Source organism: Cinclus cinclus, chromosome Z (genome assembly GCF_963662255.1).
Source record: "Cinclus cinclus chromosome Z, bCinCin1.1, whole genome shotgun sequence".
NCBI classification, from domain to species: domain Eukaryota; kingdom Metazoa; phylum Chordata; class Aves; order Passeriformes; family Cinclidae; genus Cinclus; species Cinclus cinclus.
The window spans coordinates 7,954,035-7,978,233 of NC_085084.1; positions in this window are offsets into that span (position 1 = coordinate 7,954,035).

Here is a 24,199-nt window from a genome sequence, read left to right on the forward strand (position 1 = left end):
GATAGCCACCGGAGGGAGACCAAAGCTGCAGCAGCCCGACCTCTTCTCTCCTTTGCTGCGGGACTTCCTGAGCTGCTGCCTGCAGACAGATGAGGCTCGGCGCTGGACTGCCAAGGATCTCCTGCAGGTAAAATGTGAAGGGGCTGCAGGTGAAACAGTGTGCCAGGGATGGGCTCCTCCTCCACTCAAGTCCAAGGCATCAGATGAGCCCTCCACCTCCCCACATCTTCATCTTTCTATGAACCAGAGGAATCCTGATTGAGCCTGTAAAGAACTGAGCTTGGAAAGTCACGGTTCATTGTTTTTTGTTGTTTGTTGTTAATATTTGTTTTTTTCTGCTGGGCAGCATCCATTTGTGGCATCAGTCGAGCCTACTTCCTGCCTGGTGCCACTGATCGTTTCTTTGAAGAAGAGGATGGTGGAGAAGAAACTGTGATAAGCACATCTGGACCATTTCCTCCACCAACCAGTGTATGATTTTAGAGTAGGACTGTAGAGTAGGACTGCAGAGTAGGATTGTAGAATAGGATTGTAGACAAGGATTATAGAGTAGGATTGTGAATAAAGACATTTTCTGAAACCTCAACCCATCTGGAAGATTCCTTTCCTTCTCACCATGTGTCAGAGACTGAAATATTCTAATTTTAGACTGAAACATTTTCTTGAAGGATATTTAGAAGTGTATTACAATGGCTGCACATAATACCACCATATCCTGAATAGGCCTTTGGAGTGAGGCCCTGGACTGTTCCACAGTGAAGGTAAGATAAAACTCAGGAACTGGGGACATTCACCAAGCACAAACCTAGCACCTCTGGGGAGGAGACAACAGCCACAAGGCTATCAGCTGCCAGGCTCGCACAGAGCCTCACCCCAAAGGGTGGGCAGAGAGAGAAGCTTTGGGGGTGTGTTGGAAAGTCTCTGGTGAGAGGCTCAGGGACCACCCATCCTCCCATGTGCAGACCAGCCCCGCTGTGGGGTCCTTCACCCAGGGGAAAGCTCATCCACAGCAGAGGGGCTGACAAAGCCCGTGTCACCAGCTGACATGAAGTTGCTACATCAAATATATTCATTTCTTGCTTGCTTCCAGCTTTTACTGTTTATAGTCTGGAGTTGCTTTCTTACTTATTTTATTTGAATCTAAACATTTGAGTCAAATTTGTCTGCAGTGATCTTGTCTTGATGTTTTAGGCTGGATTGCATCTGAGTGAGTGCCATCAGAATTGAATTGTTCTTGTGAACAGTGGTGTGAAAATGCTTGGCTTGACCCAGCCCTGCAAAGGGGCAGAGCCTGCCTGGCCAGGGTATTGGCTGTACTCAGGCTAGAAGGGCAAGAGAGATTCCCAGGCTTTGTTGTTCATCTTTACCTGTGTGTTCCCAGACACGCATCTAAATTTTCATTGGTATGGCAATGTGCCAGTATTAAAAATCAGCCACTGATGGGGTTTTTTCTGGTCAAAAGCAAGGTCCCCATATCCTTACAGGGAATTTTTTGCATAACTCATTCATTCCTTCCCCCCCTCCCCAAAAAAGGAAAAAGTTATTACAAACCAGCATGTTAGTTTATGAGGGTCTGTGCAAGTGCCATCTCGTAACAATCCCTGTATAATATAATGCTGGTTTGCAGATGAATCCAGTAAAAGCCATATTTGAGATGTCTTTCCAGAGATGCTTGTAAGCAGGAGATTTGTAGTGGGTACTTGGACAGGACCTGTAGGGTTTTTTGGGAAGTGGGTAAATGTGTTTTGCTGGTGAATCACAGGCATCCACTACAGACCTGCAGTGTGGCATGAGCATGCTGGACCAACACCTGCCTCAGATGCAATGGGCATTTAATCATTGGCATTTTGCAGCACTTTTCCCTATGTCACATTCAACTATCTATGTAGAGGCTTGAGAGCTGGCCTGTAAGCCAAACTGAGTCAGTAGAAAAAACAGCAATTGATGAATTCCAAGCATATCTGTAGCAAAGAAGAAGACAAGGCCATTAGCATGGAAACTGGTTGAAAAGGTACATAAAGGATTTTTGTAGTTAGAATAGGTACATAAGGAAATGTGTATACCTGCCTTGTTAAATTGGTGCAAAACTTTTGCCAAATATATTGACAATAACTGCTCTGCAGCAATGAATATAATAAGCAATTGAGGTGTAGACAACGTCTTAGGATCATGCTTTGTTCAGAGTATATAAAGAGGAGAACATTCAGAATTAAGAGGACAAAGACACCATTGCAACTCTGCTCAAGTGTGTGAGTGTGTGTGTGTGTGTGTGTGTGTGTGTGTGTGTGTGTGTGTGTGTGTCACGTCCAACCTGATGGTGACAACTCCCCCACGTGGTTTTAACAGCTGAAGATAGAATCCTGCTTTTGGCTACTCCTGCTTTACAACCCAAGACACTTGTTAATTTACGATCTTTGCCTTGAGTGGTTGAAGGTGTAGAAGTTTGGACAACCCCATCCCCAAACCAGGTTGCATTGGAGGGTTACAGAGGAATGCATATGGACTGCTCTGAGAGGTCAGCTGAAGCGCCTCCCAGGACTGCTTGTAGACCTTGGTTTCAGCTTGTCAATGAGCCAAGGGATATCCAGATTTTTGCAAGTGTTTTGTAAAACACATTTACAAGTGTTGAAGGCAAGGTATTTCAGTGGGTTTGAAAGAGAAATTGGGTGAATGTATTCCTATGGAAACTCTGGTTTGTAGTTGTCTCCAAAGTAATCTGTCATAGTCTTTCTAGAGAGCCACAAAAGTTGATTCGTGCACAGACCTATGGGAACATGGAAGTCCAGTCTTTTTCCTAAGTTTCCGGTTGTTAACATGTTCAGCTGACGGGGTGGAGGTGTGGCCAGCAATGCCATAACCTTATTTTGGGGAAGGATATGAAGTTAGTTGAGGGAGGACAATATTTGGGAACACTCAAATAGGGCTGTGAATGCCCATTTCTTCCTTGGAGACTGTTTTAGAACTTCCTCAATTGTCTCCGTGACAACAATGTCAAGTCCCCATAACTGAGACATCTTGCTGCATTTGTTGCTTGAACACCTGAGCTGTTGCTGCCCTTTGTTCTCCTTCAAGGGAATTGCTAGAAAATATCACCTCCTAAACCCTGAGATGTGTGTCCATTTTTTTCCTGGGGCAGGGGTGCTCCTACACCTCTGGAGTGCAACAGCACAAGGAACTCTGCCACAGGGGAGCATGGGGTGAATTCTGCTGGGGAGCCTGCCCTTGGCTTGCTGACTGCTGCTGCTTGGAACCACATGCAAGAGTGTTGCTGTCAAGAGTGGGCTGAAACAGAGGATTTTTCATGGTTACCCCTTCATGACTTCTCACTCCTTACATGGCAATTCTTCTAATTCTATACAGCATAAAGAAGTCATATGTTCATGCTTTTAGAGGCTTCAGATTCTCAGTTGACCTTATTTTCCCATCTAGACCTTCAAGTGCTATAGCAGGCTCCTCTTGGGGAATTTCTACCAATGCACTTATCCCATCCCTTTTTATTGATGCAGGAGTGCTTAGGAGTACTTGAAATGGTCAAATCCACTTTTCTTTCAGTGCCTTCTTGCTTTGCTTTCTGACATACACACAGTCCCCAGGTTGATGAGGTATGTACCTGTCATGTAGAGTCATCAAGGATGCTCACATCAGAAAGCTGTTCAAAGATGAGAGCACTTTTCCCAAGGATGAGAGCACTTTTCCCCAAGGTGGTACACAGAGACTTAAATTAACATTTCCTATCACATGATTGTCTCTAGACAGGATTGGAACTTGGGAAGGTCTTCCACAGAGCATTTCATATGGGCTCACTTTTTCCTTAGAAGCCACTTGAATTCTGATCCTTAATAGTGCAAGGCGAAAGCGCTTGTAGCCACTTCTGAGTGGTTCCCTGGAAAATTTTATTCATTTGTGTTTTAAGATGCTGATTTGTTCTCTCATCTTGCTGCTGGGGTGAGACCTCCATGGATTAAGTCGGTCCCATGGAACTGGGAGTGTTCTGTATCGATTTTGTCCAATTTCAGCTATGAAATGACAATCTCCACCTGCTGACATTCCGAGCTGTGTGTATAGAGTGGCAATGTAAGCTAACAAAGACTATAAGGGATAAACTTGCCACAAAACACCAGATGAAAAGCAAAGAGAGATTGCCAAGATCCTCAGTGTTCCTTCTTGTTGCAGCTGATTTTTTCCTTATGCCAGATCATTTTATTTTCATAATTCTTCAACATTTCCCTGAAATGATGGCTTTGAGCTTATGTGTGCAGAGCTTCCCAAAAGCCTTTGAAAAGAGCCAAAGAGCAATTGACAAGTGCATGGCTCTTTCCAACCCAATCTTGTCATTTTAATGAGGAACACTCAACTTTGTGTGCAGGTTATTGGAGCCCTGGTGCCAGTAACCCCTCTAGAATGGAATTGGTTTTCCTTCTGACAAGAGTGCAGAAACTCATACAAACTTTGTGCCCCTAGATTCAGACTTTATGAGGCCTGTGATGAGCAAATGCCCTGGGTTGACTTTATGATGCTTGCATCCCCAGTTTTTTGTTCTCTTAGGGTTGGCTATTAAGTTCTGCAACTTGAAGACAGGTTCCAAGAGTGAAGGGGGAGAGAAGAGGTGCACAGTTTGTCATCAGGGACTGCACTTGCTCCCCCACATTCTTACACACAGACTGTGTTGTCTGCAGTGGACAGCAGGGGAGAGCTCTCCTTTGCTTTTACTTTGGTTTTGCCTAGCTGAGGCAGAGAAGTTTCCTGGACTGTATGTTATTTTCGTTGTTCTTGGAATTGTTGGAAGCTGCTCTAGACTGGAAAACTCAGAAGAGCAGCAGGATCTGGCACCTGTGGCACACAATGCCTGGCCTGGGCTGTGGCATTTCCCAGCTCTGGAGGGACTGAGAACAGCCTGAGTGAGCCGGGCTGCACCCCACAAAAGGGACTCTGCTGAATTTGTCATCTCATTTGTCAGAGCAGAGAGAGATTTTGTTGTTTAGTGTTCTTCATTTTTGTGCTGGGGACTGCTTTGCCTGTTAAATAAACACCTCTTTTCCACTTCACTCCAAGGAAACCTTTTCCCAAACCAGTTGGAGGAGGGGCCGCTATGAGGGCAGTCTGTTTCCCAGAGGGAACCCATTCAGAGGTTTCCTTCCAAATGTTCCCTAATCCAGGACAGCAAGAAGCAGAGGATTGACCAGCAGCCCAATCAAGTCCTTCCAGCAGCTGCTTCCTTGGTTCTGCCTTCCAGATTCCCATTCCACTTCATCCCTGTCCCCAAGTGTCAGCTCCATTTGCCCCTGCAAACATGAGGTACCAAAAATGATAAATTTTGGAGCTCCAGAATCCCAGCACCTGCCATGGTGCCGAAGAAGAACCAAAAGTCCAATAGGAAGTAAAAACACTTGCTGAGGCTGAAGGAGTAGTGTCCTTTGGATATTGATGAAGATATTGTTGGGCTGTGTTTCCTAGGTCCTGTGTGGATAACCATGGTGGAATGATTTGATTATTAAGAGAAGCCTCTGCCTGAATTAAGGTACAAGCAAGGCCATGTTCCAGAATCAATAGTACAAACGTGTTTAGGAGTAAATGTGATCAAGAGATAGAAAGGAATAGGAGGAGAAGGGTGTGGTGGGAGGGAGAGCTGAGATGGACCCCGAGGTGGGTTTGTCCCAGACGGGCCCTCCCTTCCTGCAGTGCAGTTGCACAGGGTCAGCTGCAGCTCTGGTGCTGCATCCCCCCTGGGATTTGCAGAGCAGGAGGGCAGGGAGAAGTGTCTGTGTGTGTGTGTGTGCATGTGTGTGTCTGTGTGCGTGTGTGTGTCTGTGTGTGTGGTATGAAAGGCTGGGAATGGCTCAGAGCTTCTGTCAGAGCACTGATGGTGGCAAGGGCAGTCAGGCCTCCTGCAGCCCTTGGGCTCTGGGGCAGCTGTGGCCTTTGGAGCAGGCGCGGCAGGGCCCTGGCTCACATTGGATACAGCCAGGGATGCTCCGTGGCAAGGCTCAGGGCAAGGCTGGCCCTGCACAGAGTGCTCCATGTGTTAGGCTCAGGACACAAACCCACGTTCAATTCCCAGCCTCTTCTGGGAGAAAATGAACGGGGTCAGCTCTTTGCTGTCTGGTTCCTAAGCAGCTGGGGACAGTGATACTGAGCAGCAAGACATGTGGGAATGGGATGGAACTGAGCAGTCAAGTAGAATGCCTCTAAGCACTGGTAAAATTCAAAACCAAACCAAAAGTTATAGCAAGAAATCCTCCATATACGATTTCATGAAGCTTGCTTAGGTCTGATTTGGATGAAAAATTACATGAAAACTTCTCTGGGAAAGGAGCTGTACCTGGAATATCATCACAGATAATCTTGTGGCCACAGAGACCTAGGAAAAACTGAGCTCCTGCTGTTTCAGAGATCTGCGTGACCATTCAAGAAGGTCTGAAAGCAAAGAGCAGCTGCAATTAAAACCAGTCCAAATCTCTTTGTAGTGTGTGGAAGCTTCTCTTCTTGATTCAGAGTGCTACGTCATTCATGAGGATGACCACAGCTTTTGGATAAAAGTAATGTCTATCTTAATGTTTATTAGAGACGATTAGAGTAAGGAGACTCAAGTGTTTTAAGAAAAAAATGTAGCTCTTTTCCTGTGGTAGGAAAGAGCTGTTCCTACAGCTTAGTTTGTGGCTATTCCTACACCTTTTTATTCCACACTGCATGACTAAAGAAAATCCATCCTTTTCCTTCCTAAGATTAGGATGCAGCTTAGTGCAAATACGTGTTGAAAGAGGATGTGTCATAATCTTGTGACATTTTTCAATCCACTCCGCTGCCAGGGTGCGGCCTGAGGAGGTCCTAGAGACGGACCACAACTCACAGACAAATAACCTCAGACAGGTTCTATTACCCACCGATTGACAGACCTGTAAGGAATTGGCTGCCACAGCCTGTCCCACACTCACAAAGCATAAGGATCAGTGCAGAAATAGGGACAAACCTTGATGTGGTCACTCAGCATGGAAACCACAAGAGCCCCAAAGTCCATGTCAGTTTCTAAGGGAAATTTAGTCCAGATTGCTACAACTGCAATGCTTATATACTCTGACCAATTTCAGTTCAAAGATGGTGACAGAACTGTACAACCCTGCTGCCTCTGTAAAGATAGAAAGATCCATTTCAGTTCCCACAATCAAGTAGGTTCCAGCTCACTAAGTACTGCCTACATGTATATATATATATATATATGTATTTATATACAGGGATGCTTGTATATAAAGAACCAAACATCAATGGAACAATCTGAAAATTCACAGAGCACAAGTTCTATGCTCAGTGGATTCCCAGAGGTTTCTCAGCAGGCTTTGCAGGGAGTTCTTAGGGGACGTTGTGCCTCTGCTGCCATCCCAAATCTGCCCTTTCCTTGCCCAGCCTGAGTGCACGTGGGACATGTGCTGGGCACGGCTGGAGATTTTCACAATCAAAATCCTCCAGCATCATACCCTTTACACCTGCTCATTGCTTTGGACAGCATGAATCACACAACATCCATCTCAGCTGACAAATGTCATTTCTTGCAGATTGTTGCAGCCACACTGCTTATTGACAAATACACAAGAGCACTGATTTCAGCTGAAAAATGTCATTTATTACAAATTGTGACACTCGTGCTGACAATACAGAACTATACAAATCTCAGTTAAGGTTAAAAAAAAGGAATTTATTACATTAGGACAACAAGGCTATGGAAATATATACAAAATCCAGTTAACAAAAAACTTAATTTATTGCCAACCTCCACAACAAATAAGCACACTCAAAGATCAATTAGGTATTTAACAACTTAATTTACTATATAATACTACAAGTGTACAGCCCATAGAGAAATACAAAAATACACATACCCTCTCTAAATAGATAAAACTATACCATTCTACAACTCCACACACATTTCAATACAACTAATTTTATACATATATACATATATATAAATGGACATAAAACTATAATGGTATACAGATAAAAATACAGATTAAGTATTACATATTAGATACAATATAGAAAACCACATATATAAAACAAACCTATCTATAAATTTAAAAATATCCCTGTGCCAAGCTAAATATCCCTATAAATTCATCAATACAAATACATAGCTATACAAATGGATACATAGGTAAATATAATGACATCTAGAAATTGAGTATTATACATACAAACATAGAACATATATACCTATGCAAATACCAATATACCTACTGAAAGAGCCTTATACCTATAATTGCATCTATACAAAGAGATACCAACACAGCTAATACATAGGAAATACAACTAAAAACAGATAGGACAACATACATGTATACTCAGATACATATATGCACATATATGCAATTACAAACATATATGTATGCATATGCGTACACATATGCACAGCATAGGTCCATAAATAAAACAACAGACGTATAAAAATATTGCTATACAAATAGCAACCGACATATGTAAATATCTGTATAATTATCCAAGTCTATGTGCAAGTCCATCTATCTTGAACAAGGACCCTGAGCAGAAGGATTCCAGCAGCCCCAGCTCCAAAGCCTCTCCCTCGGTCTCCTCGGCCCGTGCAGAGCAGCTCTCCTGGACAGGGACAGCACATGGCACATCTGGGAAGCAAAGGGAACACGGAGTCAGGATCAGGCCCTTTCCCTTGGCAGCACCTGCCCTTCCATCAGGGGAGAGAAAACCTCAGCACCTCCCCAGGAGGGTTGGAAGAAAAAGCAGGCCCAGCGGGCCAGGCTGTGGTGAGCGCAGCCGCGGCGGGACTGTCCCACAGCCCCCGGCAGCCCGGCACAGCCGGCACAGCTCCCGGGCCCTGCCGGCACAGCTGCCTTGCCCAAGGACAGCCCCTGTGCCGGCCGGGGCAGCTGCGCTGAGCAGCCCCAGCACGGACAGGGCCCGCTCCTGCCCCGCCGGGCAGTGCCCACGGCCACAGCCCACGGCACCCTCACCCCCACCCTGCCTCCCCGGCCCTGTGCCCTCACCCAGGCTCTCGCGGGGCAGCAGCAGCTCCCTGCTCGCTCCTCTTGCTCCTGCCCTTCAGCTCCTCCCTGCTGCCTCCTGTCAGTGCTCCTGCTGTCTTCCAGGCCTTCACTGCAGCTGTGGCACAAGTGGAGGCTCAGCAATGGTTTCCAAGGCCTGCCAGAGCTGCAGTCCCGCAGCCCTCTGTGCTCCCTGATGGCCCCCTCCATCCCCTCAGCCCCGTCATGCTCTCAGCAAACGCCGAGTCCCCTTCAGGTTCTTCTGAGCCCCGCAGTCCCCTCACCCCCCTCAGTCCCTTCTGACCCATCCCGTCCCCTTAGACCCGCCACCAGCCGCTCAGCCTGTGCCACTTCCCTGTCACCTCAGTGCCACCATTTCCCTCTGCTGCCCCACAGCCTCAGCCCCAGCAGCACCTCCAGGTCACCGTCCCTTCAGTGTCACCGCCTCCTCAGCCCCCTCAGTCCCCTCAGTCTCACCGTCCCTCAGCAGCTCCTCAGGGGACAGTGCCTGGGGCCACCGGCAGCTCCCACCTCTCCAGGGTCACCCGGGGCTGGAACTGCTGCTCCGCCCAGCCCGGCCGCCAGCTCGGACCCAGCACAGGAGGAGGGGACAGAGGGGGCACAGGGGAAAGACAAGAGATGAAAAATCGGCATGCCAGGGGGGAAAGAGCTTAAGAAAAGACCTGCACCTATACAGATATCAAGCTTTGTAAATGAACTCCCAAATATTAATACAAATATGTCTATTTATAAAAATAGCTATAGATATGTAAATGCTATTCTAGATATGTATAAATGCATCTAGGCATATCTAGAACTATACATTCACATATAAAAAGACACATATCTACGACTATATATATAAATTTAACTATACAGATCTATAAATACAACTATATAGACATATAAATACACCTATATAGATCTAGAAACATAAATGTATAACTATATCATTGTAACTCTAAATATCAACAAACATGTCTACTGGCAGAGGGATTTCACCTGCCCGATGGTCACAGGCCTTTCCTCTGTCTCTTCCTGCCACACAGGGCAGCCCTTCTGGAGAGGCTGATCAGATGGGATCTGGGAAGCAACGGGAACACTGAGTTAATATTGGCCCTTGTGCACACTTCCCTTGGGCACCAATTGTCCTTCTATCCGGGACTGTTCAAGACAGTCTGAAAGGCAGACTCTCACTTGGAATTTAAAGTCTGCTCTTCGGAGAGCATGGATCCTTCCAAGTGTTCAAAACTGTGGAAAGCATTGAAAGCTTTATCATTTATCTTGATAAAGTCTCAGAGCTCATAGTGCAAATAGCACCTCTGAGACCTTGAAACAGTCTCAGCTCCCACAAGGAAGCCCAGCCTTGTTCTTTCTCTGTGCTGACACAGAGACCTCAGTCCTCACTGAAATGGCTGAAGCTGAAAGGTGCTGTGAGCTGGGTTAGGAACCAGCTCCATGAGCTGAGTTCTACCAACTGCCCTCTGCACTGAGCAACAGCTGCTCCAACTCGACCATCAGCTCTGGCAGGAAGAGCTGGCAGGGAAAGAGCTCCCTTCCAGGCCTGCAGGCTGCACCAGCTTGCTAAAGATAGAATCTATAATGTTCCCTCTGTCCTCTCAGGTCTTGCTAATTTGGGGTCATTCAGCCTTTGACTTTTGTCAATAGATTTGCAATTTTTCAATTGATTGGCCTCTGATCTTTTGCTCCTTTTGTTTTTTTTTCTTCTGTCTCAGGAAAGATAGCAGCAGACTGGTACTACATTTAGTCAGTGATCTGGACTTCTCTCCTGACTTTTTGCTCTTTTTTCCTGCCCCTGTTCCTTCATGGGCCAGGCTCAGACTGGCTTCCCCTGTCACCCTACAGCAAACTTATCCATGGACTTCAGCACAAAATTGGGACACCTGGCCTGTGGGCGACACAACTCCCACGAGGTCAGGTTTACTCCTGGCTCTCTTGCCCCAGCAGAGGACTCAGTGTCAGAGCCTCTGCAGAAGCGTGGAGGGCAGGGCTCAGGGAGGTTGTGTCACTGCAGGATTTGATCTAAAGGCACCCAGAAGCACCAACCCTGCAGACAAGAACTCAGCTCTTCTCATCTCCCTTCCTGTCACAGGCAGGCTCAGAGCAGCTGTCCCACACCTCCCTAATCCAATGGGGGCTCTCTCCTTACCAGGCTCCTCACGCTCTGGGGAACTGTTCCCGCAGCTCTCGGTGCCAGATGAAGCTTCCTCTGCTGCAGCCTTGTTCAGAGCGTCCTCTCCTGATGACTCAGGGGCAGCATTGATATTCCCCTTGAAAGAGAAACAGAAAGAAAGCAACCCAAAGATCATTCACTATTTTCTTGGAATCACATCAGGGATACAGGAACTCTCCTTCCCCACTCCCAGGGGACATGGAGAACAAGGGGGGAACACTGCCCACATGGTTCACATGACAAGCATTTTCAATTCAGGATTTGAGTGACCAAGGTGAAACTGAAGCTCTCACAAAATGACCTTTGAGGCAAAACATGAACACAGAAAAACAGAAGACACCAAGTGAGGGGACGTGCCCTCAGGTTCTGACCCTGCCTTATCCCATGAGCTGTAAGAAATCAGCCAGCAGAGAGCCAGGGACCCTCCTTGTTGACACCACAGGCAAGGGCAGAGCTCACTCCCAGCACTGCCCAGGGCTCTGTGCTGCAACCCCACACAAAAAGCACACATTTCTGCCAGGGACTCTCATCACCCCCGACCCAAACACTCAGACAATCCATCACCAGCTGGTGCTTTTTGGGAGCCTTCTGCTGCTGCCCCGTACGTATGATACAAGCAAACATTTAGTGACCTAGGGTATTTCCAGGATCAGATTTTCCAGTGGCAAAAATCTGTAAATCTGGAGGGTAAAAGTAAAAAACAACCCGCCTCTTCTGCAATAGCCTGCCCATCAGAATCCTAAAGATTCTAAAGATGGTTCAGAGCCTACAAAGTTTCCTTTTAGTGTAGAATAAAATTCTCTTGAAAAGTGCTACGTGTGAGTTTATGGAAGACAAACAACATCCCACTGGAGAATTAAATATTAGAAAAACCTAAAAAATCCCGCTCCCTGTCCTGAGTCTGCCCTTCCTCAGTCATAGATGTACTGCAGCCAGTGGGATCAGCACATCAAGAGAAAGAGAGCCATTCTTTGGACAACACGTGGAATAGCTGTGAAAAGGCTTTTGTAACACTCCAGGCAAGTTGGGGAAGAGTTCAGAGAAATGGGATTCCTAATGCAAAGACTGAATCTGTCAATCAAAAGGACAGAAGGCTGCAGCTCCAGCACATCCCCAAACGCAGCTCTGGGAGCACCTACACGCACAGCAGGGCTCACACAGCAGCTGCAGCAGCTCCAGCCCAGCCCTTGCTTTGCCTTGGCCTTCCAACACCAAAGAGGCAGAGCCCACATCTGCTGCTGCAGCAGAGGCACCTCTCGCGTGCCCCTCCCTGCAAGGGACACTTGGCCTTCAGTGCCCTTCTTCAAACGCTCTTCTGTTCTTTCCCAACAAACAAAGCCTGGTAGAACCTACAAAGCATCACCACAACTGCCTCTGCACGAGGCATTCTTCCCAGGAAAAGGAGCAACCAAACGTGGCCAGCGCAGGCTCACACCTCTCATCCTCACTAAGGGAGAAAACTTTTTCATCCTTCTCCTTTTAGAAATCCTACCTTACCTAGAATAATTAGATAGCTATACAATAACAAAACAAATTCAGTTCAAGAAGCCTTTGCTTCCTAGTCCAGTCCCTTTTCTTCCCATCCAATGGGCTTACCTGAGCAGAGGGAGACCTTTGAGGCAAGGATCTCCTGATCTCCCGAATCATTTTTTCTATTTCAAAGCCTAGATCTGCCGCTGCTGATTGCTCTTCCGCAGGTGCATTCCGTGCTGAGCTGGAGGCCATCGATGCTGCACAACCAGCACTACCAGGTGGAACACTGAGGGCTGAAGTGCCTGGGTGGGAGGCTGCAGGAATCCAAAAACATTGGTCAGGTTCCAGAATGAGGCTTTGGGACACAGAGCTCTATGGCTGCCTTGGATCAAACATCGCAGGAAGCACACAGGAAAACCAGGCAGAGAATCTTTTGGCCTTCTAGGTGCCCCTTCCTAACAGTCTTGACAATTTCTGTCTCACAATGACAGAGCAGCGCTGAAAAATACTTCAAGCGCTCGCTTTTCATGACCTTCTGGAAAAGCAAGGCTACAATTCTTTTCCTACCTGGCTCACCGGAGGCTGGGAGCTGCTGCTCCCTGTGGAGCTGCCGGAAGCTGCAGGGCTGGATCCTGAGCACCTCCTGCTCGGCCGGAGGCAGCTGCTCCCCGCAGAGCTCCGGCAAGCGGCTGGGGGGCCCCTCCCGGCCGAGCGGCAGCGGTCGCTCCCCGTGGAGCCCGAGGAAGTGGCAGGGCGGCAGCCGGAGCACCTCCCGCTCGGCGGGCAGCGGCCGCTCCCCGTAGAGCTTCTGCAAGCGGCTCGGCCCCTCCCGCCGGGCCGGCAGCGGCCGCTCCCCGTGCAGGAGGTGGAAGCCGCAGGGCGGGCGCCGGAAGAGCAGCGGCCCCTCCCTGGGGGGCCGCTGGAAGCGGCCGGGCCGGGGGCCGCGCAGCTCCCGCCCGTCCGGCAGCGGCCGCGCCCTGGGGAGCTGCTGGGAGCCGCGGGGCGGGCGCCTGCGCCCCTCCCGCCCCGCCGGCAGCCGCTGCCTGTTGGCCGCGCTCCGGCGCCGCATGCGGAACAGCAGGTCGGGGCGGTCGCGGCGAAAGCAGGGGTTGGCGTAGTGGAGCCAGGCGCCGGCATCGCCCGGCACAGCCGAGCCGAGCCAGCCCGGCACCTTGCGGAAGCCGTAGCGGTAGAGCTGGCGCACGAAGCTGCGGAACCGCGTGGCCCTGAAGGTGCGCGGGGCCGGAGGCCGGGCGGCGGCCGGGCTGAGCAGCTCCCGCTCGAACAGGCAGCGGTCGACGAGCAGCCCCTGGGCCCGGCCGTCCCAGCGCACGGACACGACGCGGGGGCTGTTCACCAGGCGCCACAGCTTGGCGGGGAAGGTGTCGGCGTTGAGCCCGGCGGGCAGCGGCAGCTCCGCCATCTCGCCCATCGCCGACTGTCGCCACAACGCCCGCGGCGCAACGGCCGCGGCTGCAACGGCGGCGCGCGGCCTCAGGGGGGCGCTGCGCTCGGCCCCGCTCGCGGCCCCCGCGCGGGCCGGACTTGGCGGGGACGAGCGCCGCAGAGCCGGGGCTGCGGGACCAGCGCGGGCGGGGCGGCTCCCGGGGCTGGCCGGGCACCGCAGGGCGGGCCGGGGTGAGCTGCAAACCCCTTCTGGGACGGGTTTGCCTGCCATGGAAAGGTCCTGCACATGAAGGTTGAGGTACACATGTCCCCGCTGCACCTCTTGGTGCATCTTTGTATGGACCACAGGAATACCCACTCAGCCTGTGAAGCGCTGAATTTGGAAAGTCAAAGTTCATGGGGGTTTCTTGTTTGTTCATTTGTTGGTTTATTTGTTTATTGTTTTTTGTTTGAGTTGTTTCTTTCTTGTAGGCAGCACCCATTTGTGGCATCAGTCAACGCTGCTTCCTGCCTTGTGCCACTGATCATTCCTGTGAGGAAGAGGGTGCTTGAGAAAGACTGTCAAAATCACATCTGGACCATTTACTCTACAGCCAGTTTATAATGTTAGAGTAGAATCCTAGAGTAGGAATGCAGAGTAGGATTAGAGAGTAGGATTGTAGAGAAGAACTATAGAGTAGCATTGTAAATATAGATATTCTCTGAATCATCAACTCATCTGGAAGATTCCTTTCTAGATCACCGTGTGTCAGAGACTGAAATATTCTAATTTTTGACTGAAACGTTTTCTTGAAGGACTTGTAGGACTGAATTACAATAGCTGCACATAATACCACCATATCCTGAACAGGCCTTTGGAGTGAGGCCCTGGACTGTTCCACAGTGAAGGTAAGATAAAACTCAGGAACTGGGGACATTCACCAAGCACAAACCTAGCACCTCTGGGGAGGAGACAACAGCCACAAGGCTATCAGCTGCCAGGCTCACACAGAGCCTCACCCCAAAGGGTGGGCAGGGAGAGAAGCTTTGGGGCTGTGTTGGAAAGCCTCTGGTGAGAGGCTCAGGGACCACCCATCCTCCCATGTGCAGACCAGCCCCGCTGTGGGGTCCTTCACCCAGGGGAAAGCTCATCCACAGCAGAGGGGCTGACAAAGCCCGTGTCACCAGCTGACATGAAGTTGCTACATCAAATATATCCATTTCTTGCTTGCTTCCAATTTTTACTGTTTCCATGTTGGGCTTGATTCTTAATTGTTTTATTTGAATCTCAACATTTGAGTCAAATTAGTCTGCAGTGATCTTGTCTTGATGTTTTCGGCTGGATTATATCTGAGTGAGTGCCATCAGAATTGAATTGTTCTTGTGAACAGTGGTGTGAAAATGCTTTTATAATTTGGGTGGTTTCAGGTCAATCTGGGCAGAAACACCAGTTTTTTATTGTGTTTTTAGTTTGCCATTTTGAAATTTCCCAGGCAATGCATCAATTGTTGTGGTGGGACTAGTACTTGTCAAATCACAGTGCACCTTCAAGTCCCAGAGACTTTATTTCTTTACAATTGTGGTCTCATTCCTCCTCTACAATCCTTTTCAACAATCCTGCTCTAAGCTTGTTGTCGTGTAAATGATCCTGGTGTGATTATCACAGTCTTCTCTCTTCCTTTCTCTGTTCTCTGAAATGATGAGTAGCACATTGATGGAACTAGGCTTAGATAATGGTACAGATGTTCAGTCACAAAAGGCTCCAAGAATTCTTCAACACCATTGGTATGGAGACAATTGAGGAAGTTCTAAAATACTCCCTAAGGGGAAAAGGGCATTCAGAGACCCTTTGAATGTTCCCAAATATTCTCCTCCCTCAGTCAGTTGCATACACTTCCCCAGAAGAAGGTTATGGCATTGCTGGCCACACCTCTACTCTGTCAGCTGAATAAATCAACAGCAAGAAACTTAGGAAAAGGATTAGACACCAAACTTCATAGACCCCATAGGTCTGTGCACAAATCAATGACTGTCACTCTGGAAAGAGTGTTTGGAAGAGCATGTTTTGGAGAAAACTACAAAACTGCCAGAGTTTGCATATGGACAGATTCAACCAATTGCTCTTGAAAATCTGCTGAAGTACCTTGCCTGCAACATTTCTTTATATGTTTTACAGAAGACTTGCCAAAATCTGCATATTCCTTGGCTCACTGACAAGGTGAAACCAAGGTCTACAAATAGTCCTGGGAGGTGTTTCAGCTGACATCTTGGAGCAGCCTGTACACATTCCTCTGTAACCCTCCAAGGCAAGGTGATTTAGGGGGGGATTGTCTGAACTTCTACACTTTTGACAGAATAAGGCAAAGCACTTAAACTATAAGAATGTTCAGAAAACACCCCTCTATCTATCATAAAGAATTTCAATTTGCCACAATATTTTCTTAAAATGTGCACAACTTCATAGCAGAGGTATTTGGCTTCCACCCTCTACTGAAAAAGTTTATTTCAATGAACAAACCTAAGGCTTGAAGAAAAGAATTGACCTGAAGAAAGCCACTCCAAAGGCTGTATAAACAATGAGAGATAGAGTTATCAACAGTGATTTTTTTTTATTTTTAAAGGTCTAAACTAACTTCTTTCAACTTCTAAAACTTTCTAAACATATTTGAACGAATCCTACATTTTGAACAAATATTCAACTGCTCAGTGCTGTGTGCTAACAGAACTGTTCATTACTAACTTAAGTAAGGCTCAAAGACTAATCTTCTAATTGAAATAAAAATCCAAAGGCCAGAGATTTGATCAGGCTGAAGCATAAGTGTGGTGCTAGGACTCCACTACCTGCTTGTCAAGTTCAGATGTTTGGCTCTGAATATGGGACAGCTTTTTGTGGAGCTACTGGCACCTGCTCTTCATTTCAGAGTAGCTGGGGCTACCCTGTGAAGGAGGAAGAAAAAGAAAATGAGGGCATGCAAGCATCTCTGCAGAATTTAGAATCTGTTGTCTTTTGATTTAAAAAAAAGCCTTGAGCCAGTCTCAGCAGTAACCATGGCCCTGCAGGTCTGGTCTCACACATACCTCTTGTAACTGCTGATAATCTGCTAGGATTCGATGAAGCAGCATCTTCAAGAAAAAACCATGAAGAATGTTTCACTACCACTATAAAATGCAAACCTAGGTAAACACTAAAAATCCCCTCTGCTTGACTCTGTTCTTGTGCTTCTTCTCTGTGAACCACCACTCTTGTGGGAGGTTAGCAAAAACAAATCTCCAACTCCCAGTATCACCCAAGATCTGCAATTCAGCCTCTCAATAGGGAACACAAGGAGCACATGCTCTGAGGCTCTGCTTGGGACATATCTCACCTTCCTGTTTGTCCATAGACACCTCAAACAGTGGGTTTGGGGCTGCGTCTTGCAAAACTCAGACCCAGGCAAAGCAGTGACTTAGCACATATGGCAGTTGTGCAGTTTCCATTTGTCTCACTGAGCACTCCAGGGGATCCAAAACAGTGCTGTGATGAAGCACAGCCTTCACAGTTTTATCCTTCTTTACCTGGTAGACTTTGGAGCCTCAATTCAGAGACTTCCATTATTCATGAAACTGTCTGAAATTCCTGTTGATCTTGTCAATCTGAGTATGTAAATTCTGGTATTCCTCATACTCTGTGTTGAAGTCATCCTTGTAATGCTGGCGTTGCTCCAAGGAGACTATGGTTATGTATTTTCTAATGGAAAAAATTAGATCATTTTTCTCTGAATGAACTCTAAGTGAATATTCTAATGTGTTCCTATTCCATAAAGCACATGTGTAGTTTTACACCAAGCACGTGGCAAATGTCAAGCACAGACCCCCAAGCTCCGAGTCAGTTCCTCTGGCCCTCACAGTTTCTACATGCAAGTTCATGTGCTTGAAGAGAATGTAGACAGGTGACTCTAGAAATCTGCCACATTTCTATGACACTTAATTACCAAGATTTTACATAGTAGAGGTTGTCTTCATTAGGCAGTAGAGCACATTTAGGAAACACTGGCACTCATTTGAAATGTCAAAGGACCAGCAATGACCACAGCCTCAGAAAGAGAAGAAACATTGCTGAATTATATTTTCTTTCTATATAGGGAAAGCTTTTAAGTTTACATTTGCTTTTGAAAATCCATTTGTAATTCATTTTTGCAGGGACTACGTTTATGGATTTGGTTGCACTGAGCTGGACTTCTGAGCTACATTTATATCTGCCTGTCTATATCTGCCTGTCTAACAGCAAAGCATAGGTAATGATAATATTTGATTGTTCTTGTGGATAACTGTTACAAAACTGAATCTCGAACTGAGGCATTTGTAATGCAGCCATTAAGTAAACTCTATACATGTCTGAAACTACAACAACAAAATCCCAAACCACATCAGCTGCTAAGGAGGGCAAAACACATTAATGCCACTGACGGAGAGAAAAATTTCTACACCCTTTCTCCCTCAAGTTAACCAAAGTAAAATTTATAGAGCTCATGATACGAATCCAAGATGAAGTGGAAATGGGAATGATAGACACCAATTCCTAACACTGACACACCAATGCTTCTGGTCCTCTGAGCCTGAGCACCTGGCTCTTTTGCACGACAAAAACTCCCTCCACAAGGAAATGAATCCTTCAAAGCATCCTGAGATTAACTTTTGCAAGGTGTAAATATATAACACGCTGAAATTTGGTACCAAGACAGACAGCATCGTGTGCCAGGGATGTGTCCCAGGCCAGATGCAGCTGCCTGGTGTGCTGGTGTGTTCTGAAAAGGAAAGTACAGATGTCTTTGCAGGTTTTGGCAGGTGCCTCAGAAGAAATAGCCTGGACTTGTGCCATGTGCCCAGTGCCATTTCCTAGCAAGAGCCCTAGCACAGGCCTCCCTCAGCTGCTCCCCTGCAGGGCCAGCCTTGCCCTGAGCCTTGCCACGGAGCATCCCTGGCTGTATCCAATGTGAGCCAGGGCCCTGCCGCGCCTGCTCCAAAGGCCACAGCTGCCCCAGAGCCCAAGGGCTGCAGGAGGCCTGACTGCCCTTGCCACCATCAGTGCTCTGACAGAAGCTCTGAGCCATTCCCAGCCTTTCATACCACACACACGCACACACACAGACACACAGACACTTCTCCCTGCCCTCCTGCTCTGCAAATCCCAGGGGGGATGCAGCACCAGAGCTGCAGCTGACCCTGTGCAACTGCACTGCAGGAAGGGAGGGCCCGTCCGGGACAAACCCACCTCGGGGTCCATCTCAGCTCTCCCTCCCACCACACCCTTCTCCTCCTATTCCTTTCTATCTCTTGATCACATTTACTCCTAAACACGTTTGTACTATTGATTCTGGAACATGGCCTTGCTTGTACCTTAATTCAGGCAGAGGCTTCTCTTAATAATCAAATCATTCCACCATGGTTATCCACACAGGACCTAGGAAACACAGCCCAACAATATTTTCATCAACATCCAAAGGACACTACTCCTTCAGCCTCAGCAAGTGCATTTACTTCCTATTGGACTTTTGGTTCTACTTCGGTACCCTGTCAGGCGCTGGGATTCTGGAGCTCCAAAATTTATCATTTTTGGTACCTCATGTTTGCAGGGGCAAATGGAGCCGACACTTGGGGACAGGGATGAAGTGGAACGGGAATCTGGAAGGCAGAATCAAGGAAGCAGCTGCTGGAAGGACTTGATTGGGCTGCTGGTCAATCCTCTGCTTCTTGCTGTCCTGGATTAGGGAACATTTGGAAGGAAACCTCTGAATGGGTTCCCTCTGGGAAACAGACTGCCCTCATAGCGGTCCCTCCTCCAACTGGTTTGGGCAAAGGTTTCCTTGGAGTGAAGTGGAAAAGAGGTGTTTATTTAACAGGCAAAGCAGTCCCCAGCACAAAAATGAAGAACACTAAACAACAAAATCTCTCTCTGCTCTGACAAATGAGATGACAAATTCAGCAGAGTCCCTTTTGTGGGGTGCAGCCCGGCTCACTCAGGCTGTTCTCAGTCCCTCCAGAGCTGGGAAATGCCACAGCCCAGGCCAGGCATTGTGTGCCACAGGTGCCAGATCCTGCTGCTCTTCTGAGTTTTCCAGTCTAGAGCAGCTTCCAACAATTCCAAGAACAACGAAAATAACACACAGTCCAGGGAACTTCTGTGCCTCAGCTAGGCAAAACCAAAGTAAAAGCAAAGGAGAGCTCTCCCCTGCTGTCCACTGCAGACAACACAGTCTGTGTGTAGGAATGTGGGGGAGCAAGTGCAGTCCCTGATGACAAACTGTGCACCTCTTCTCTCCCCCTTCACTCTTCGAACTGGTCTTCAAGTTGCAGAACTTAATAGCCAACCCAAAGAGAACAAACAACGGGGGATGCAAGCATCATAAAGTCAACCCAGGACACTTGCTCATCACAGAGCTCATAAAGTCTGAATCTAGAGGCACAATGTTTGCATGAGTTTCTGCACTCTTGTCAGAAGGAAAACCAATTGCATTCTAGAGGGGTTACTGGCACCAAGGCTCCAATAACCTGCACACAAAGTCGAGTGTTCCTCATTAAAATGACAAGATTGGGTTGGAAAGAGCCATGCACTTGTGAATTGCTCTTTGGCTCTTTTCAAAGGCGTTTGGGAAGCTCTGCACACATAAGCTCAAAGCCATCATTTCAGAGAAATGTTGAAGAATTATGAAAATAAAAAGATCTGGCATAAGGAAAAATCAGCTGCAACAGGAAGGAACACTGAGGATCTTGGCAATCTACTTTGCTTTTCATCTGGTGTTTTGTCGCAAGTTTACCCTTTATAGTCTTTGTTAGCTTACATTGCCACTCTATACACACAGCTCAGAATGTCAGCAGGTGGAGATTGTCATTTCATAGCTGAAATTGGACAAAATCGATACAGAACACTCCCAGTTCCATGGGACCGACTTAATCCATGGAGGTCTCACCCCAGCAGCAAGATGAGAGAACAAATCAGCATCTTAAAACACAAATGAATAAAATTTTCCAGGGAACCACTCAGAAGTGGCCAAAAGCACATTCCCCTTGCACTATTAAGGATCAGAATTCAAGTGGCTTCTAAGGAAAAAGTGAGCCCATATGAAATGCTCTGTGGAAGACCTTCCCAAGTTCCAATCCTGTCTAGAGACAATCATGTGATAGGAAATGATAATTTAAATCTGTGCGTACCACCTTTGGGAAAAGTGCTCTCATCCTTGGGAAAAGTGCTCTCATCTTTGGACAGATTTCTGATGTGAGCATCCCTGATGACTTTGGATGACAGGTACATACCTCATCAACCTGGGGACTGTGTGTATGTCAGAAAGCAAAGCAAGAAGGCACTGAAAGAAAAGTGGATATGACCATTTCAAGTACTCCTAAGCACTCCTGCATCAATAAAAAGGGATGGGATAAGTGCATTGGTAGAAATTCCCCAAGAAGAGCCTGCTATAGCACTTGACGGTCTAGATGGGAAAATAAGGTCAACTGAGAATCTGAAGCCTCTAAAAGCATGAACATGTCTTCTTACGCTGTATCGAATTAGAAGAATTGCCATGTAAGGAGAGAGAAATCATGAAGGGGTAACCATGAAAAATCCTCTGTTTCAGCCCACTCTTGACAGCAACACTCTTGCACGTGGTTCCAAGCAGCAGCAGTCAGCAAGCCAAGGGCAGGCTCCCCAGCAGAATTCACCCCATGCCCCCCGTGGCAGAGTTCCTTGTGCTGTTGCACTCCAGAGGTGTAGGAGCACCCCTGCCCCAGGAAAAAAATGGACACACATCTCAGGGTTTAGGAGGTGATATTTTCTAGCAATTCCCTTGAAGGAGAACAAAGGGCAGCAACAGCTCAGGTGTTCAAGCAACAAATGCAGCAAGATGTCTCAGTTATGGGGACTTGACATTGTTGTCACGGAGACAATTGAGGAAGTTCTAAAACAGTCTCCAAGGAAGAAATGGGCATTCACAGCCCTATTTGAGTGTTCCCAAATATTGTCCTCCCTCAGCTAACTTCATATCCTTCCCCAAAATAAGGTTATGGCATTGCTGGCCACACCTCCACCCTGTCAGCTGAACATATTAACAACCGGAAACTTAGGAAAAAGACGGGACTTCCATGTTCCCATAGGTCTGTGCACAAATCAACTTTTGTGGCTCTCTAGAAAGACTATGACAGATTACTTTGGAGACAACTACAAACCAGAGTTTCCATAGGAATTCATTCACCCAATTTCTCTTTCAAACCCACTGAAATACCTTGCCTTCAACACTTGTAAATGTGTTTTACAAAACACTTGCAAAAATCTGGATATCCCTTGGCTCATTGACAAGCTGAAACCAAGGTCTACAAGCAGTCCTGGGAGGTGCTTCAGCTGACCTCTCAGAGCAGCCCATATGCATTCCTCTGCAACCCTCCAATGCAACCTGGTTTGGGGATGGGGTTGTCCAAACTTCTACACCTTCAACCACTCAAGGCAAAGATCATAAATTAACAAGTGTCTTAGGTTGCAAAGCAGGAGTAACCAAAAGCAGGTATCCTATCTTCAGCTGTTAAAACCACGTGCGGGAGTTGTCACCATCAGGTTGGACGTCACACACAAACACACACACACACACACACACACACAAACACACACACACACACACACAAACACACTCACACACACACAGACACACACACTCACACACTTGAGCAGAGTTACAATGGTGTCTTTGTCCTTCTAATTCTGCGTGTTCTCCTCTTTATATACTCTGAACAAAGCATGATCCTAAGGCGTTGTCTACACCTCAATTGCTTATTATATTCATTGGTGCAGAGCAGTTAGTGTCAATATATTTGGCAAAAGTTTTACACCAATTTAATAAGGCAGGTATACACATTTCCTTATGTACCTAGTCTAACTACAAAAATCCTTCATGTACCTTTTTCAACCAGTTTCCATGCTAATGGCCTTGTCTTCTTCTTTGCTATGGATATGCTTGGAATTCATCAATTGCTGTTTTTTCTACTGACTCAGTTTGGCTTACAGGCCAGCTCTCAAGCCTCTTACATAGATAGTTGAATGTGACATAGGGAAAAGTGCTGCAAAATGCCAATGATTAAATGCCCATTGCATCTGAGGCAGGTATGGGTCCAGCATGCTCATGCCACACTGCAGGTCTGTAGTGGATGCCTGTGATTCACCAGCAAAACACATTTACCAACTTCCCAAAAAACCCTACAGGTCCTGTCCAAGTACCCACTACAAATCTCCTGCTTACGAGCATCTCTGGAAAGACATCTCAAATATGGCTTTTACTGGATTCATCTGCAAACCAGCATTATATTATACAGGGATTGTTACAAGATGGCACTTGCACAGACCCTCATAAACTAACATGCTGGTTTGTAATAACTTTTTCCTTTTATTCGGGGGGGAAGGAATGAATGAGTTATGCAAAAAATTCCCTGTAAGGATCTGGGGAGCTTTAGACCAGAAAAAAACCCATCAGTGGCTGATTTTTAATACTGACACATTGCCATACCAGTGAAAATTTAGATGCGTATCTGGGAACACACATGTAAAGATGGACAACAAAGCCTGGAAATCTCCCTTGCCCTTCTATCCTGAATACAGGCAATACCCTGGCCAGGCAGGCTCTGCCCCTTTGCAGGGCTGGGTCAGGCCAAGCATTTGCACACCACTGTTCACAAGAACAATTCAATTCTGATGGCACTCACTCAGATGTAATCCAGCCGAAAACATCAAGACAAGATCACTGCAGACTAATTTGAGTCAAATGTTGAGATTCAAAAAAAAAAATTAAGACTCAAGGCCAACATGGAAACAGTAAAAATTGGAAGCAAGCAAGAAATGGATATATTTGATGAAGCAACTTCATGTCAGCTGGTGACACGGGCTTTGTCAGCCCCTCTGCTGTGGATGAGCTTTCCCCTGGGTGAAGGACCCCACAGCGGGGCTGGTCTGCACATGGGAGGATGGGTGGTCCCTGAGCCTCTCACCAGAGACTTTCCAACACACCCCCAAAGCTTCTCTCTCTGCCCACCCTTTGGGGTGAGGCTCTGTGCGAGCCTGGCAGCTGATAGCCTTGTGGCTGTTGTCTCCTGCCCAGAGGTGCTAAGCTTGTGCTTGGTCAATGTCCCCAGT